Source organism: Schistocerca americana, chromosome 8 (assembly GCF_021461395.2).
Source record: "Schistocerca americana isolate TAMUIC-IGC-003095 chromosome 8, iqSchAmer2.1, whole genome shotgun sequence".
NCBI lineage: Eukaryota > Metazoa > Arthropoda > Insecta > Orthoptera > Acrididae > Schistocerca > Schistocerca americana.
In genome coordinates, this window is record NC_060126.1 from 344,026,199 (window position 1) to 344,028,829 (window position 2,631).

Below are 2,631 nucleotides of genomic sequence, written 5' to 3' on the forward strand. Positions count from 1 at the left end.
GGTGTCAAAAGTGAGCATGCATGGGATCTTCTCCACCTACGAGAATTCGGTAGCAATAGCAAGTTGTTTTGAGCAGGGAATACTAGGAGAAGCGAAACGCACAGAGCTCGAGGGGAGCGGATTTTAATCAGTGGAAGTAAATGTAATATAATAGGACTAACCTTCCACCTGCTAGCGTCAATTTAAGGAGTCGCACAATTGAATGTTATGCAGCCGCAGCTGTACTGGCCCAAATCCACTTTAGAGTTTCTGCCAAGGCGGAATCTGACCTTGTTGAATCAAACTCTGGAGCCAGGTCTGTTGAGATCTGTGAACCAGTTTCTTTAGGAGCAAGAGGGGCGCATATCAGCCGAACAGCTAGTTCAACATGTCGTGCAGTATAGGGAAAGGAAATGGCAAATAATGATCATTTTGAGCACCTCTGTGCCAAGTGTCTCCTTAATGTGTCTTATTATGACAACTATTTATCTGAATTCATGACAGGAAATACTTTCAGCTTGTCTCTATCCTAACTAAGCTATTAGAATCATCCTTGAGAGTGGGTCCTCCATAGTCCGCAACATTTCACCCTGATGAAAGATGAGGCGTCCTCAAAACTGGCTTCTATAAGAGCCCTGCCACCGCAGTTTATAGCGGCCTTTTGTTTACGTTTACGTACGGGACCGCGGAGAGGCACGTTGCAGCGTCCCTTCTCGACGGCTTCCGGCCCGTTTCCTTGGCCCAGGGACGCGGCAGAAAAGTAAAAAGCGGCCGAGCGGCGTGGGCGTAGCGCTAGGGCCCGGCCCGGCCCGGGCGCGCGGTCAGGTGCTCGCCGGTAGGCGTCCGCCTGAAATACCGCCGTGTTGTGCCGTTAACCGCCGCCCGATGGGCCATTGCGGCAGACACCTATAAAGTCATGGTTTACGGCGCGCGCCGGGCCGCGGCCGCGGCCGTTGTAAGCGAATGCCCACCTACATCACTGCCCGCGCCGGCGCGGCGCGGCGCAGCCCCGCTATCTCGAGGATCCGTTTACAGCCTCGCGGCCACGCGCGCCGCGTACTTGGCGAAACGCTCTCCTGAGGAGCCGCTGATCCGTAACCGCTTACACTGCACTCCGGCCGCCCTGTCTGCCGCCAGCACTGTGTTATCACACGTGCGCTTTGGTGGGCACGCCCTGTTAACAGCGCCTCTAAACGCATTCCGTGGCAATTTCTTCTCCATGTTGTTGTTGTGACTTCGAGTCCAAAGACTGATTTTATGCAGCTCTACCCCCTGCAAGTATTCTCATCTATACTCGTATGCTGCAACATACGCCATAAGGACAAACGTATGTAAATCGAAATCGACCACTAATCACAAGCGGACCACCCAGAATAAAGAAAGGTGGGTAGTATTTTCAGTGGAGAAGCAGTAACAGCATAATGGAGCGATCAGGAGATATTAATGTTAATGTTAATGTGTGTGAAATCTTGTGGGACTTAACTGCTAAGGTCATCAGTCCCTAAGCTTACACACTACTTAACCTAAATTATCCTAAGGACAAACACACACACCCATGCCCGAGGAAGGCTCGAATCTCCATCGGCACCAGCCGCACGGTTCATGGCAGCAGCGCCCTAGACCGCTCGGCTAATCCCGCGCGGCCAGGAGATATTAGTGATCAAGAATGTGTACCAGTCATTGGATGACACCTGAGTAACAAATCCATCAGGAATATTTCAGCTCTTCTGAAGCTGCCTAGTTCGACCGTTGAGATGAAATTGTGAAGTGGAAAACCGAAGGAAAACCCACAGCTCTACACAGTCCTGACAGGCTAGTTGTACTGATGGACAGAATCCATGGAATATTGCGGAGCGCGGTTGTAAAAAGCTGCATGAAACCAGCAGAATGAATCACTCATGCAGTCCAAAGTGCTACCGGCAGTCCTGTTCTACAACGACTGTGCGAGATGCTCCACCACTTTATGTTTAAAACATGGGGGTACAGTGGTGGAGCATCTCCTCATATGCCACCCATTTCTGTAGTCAGTTATAAGGGGTGTTTGAGGCGTTGTAAAGAGCAACGCCGCCAACGGCCCTGCCGCAGTGGTAATACCGGCTCCCGCCAGATCACCGAAGTTAAGCGCTGTCGGGCTGGGCTAGCACTAGGATGGGTGACCATCCGGTCTTTCGAGCGCTGTTGGCAAGCGGGGTGCACTCAGCCCTTGTGAGGCAAACTGAGGAGCTACTCGATTTAGAAGTAGCGGCTCCGTTCTCGAAAACTGACCTACGGCCCCGAGAGCGGTGTGCTGACCACATGCCCCTCCATATCCGCATTTAGTGACGCCTGTGGGCTGAGGATGACACGGCGGCCAGTCGGTACCTTTGGGCCTTCATGGTCTGTGCGGGAGGAGTTTTTTTAAGAGCAATGCCACGGGATAGTGGACTACTGGCACGACAGATGCACTGTGATAAAATGACTCTATAGCCTGTGACAATCCGCCTGAAGAGTTGTAGTGCCAGCAACGAAGTGTGGAGGGTCTTAGGGTGGTCTTCGTGATTACAGTGGGTGACCTTATACTGCTTACGAGAACGCTAAATTCTTAGGATTATCAAGACATTTTGCGGCGTTGTATGTTGCGAGCCGCGGTGACTGGTGGTAGGGTGTTCTACT

The 2,631-nt window shown here is 52.0% G+C and overlaps 1 pseudogene; it reads left to right on the top strand.

Moving 5' to 3' along the window:
* Positions 1-2,045: 2,045 nt before the first annotated feature.
* LOC124546282 lies at positions 2,046-2,163 on the top strand (annotated as a pseudogene).
* Positions 2,164-2,631: the final 468 nt, after the last annotated feature.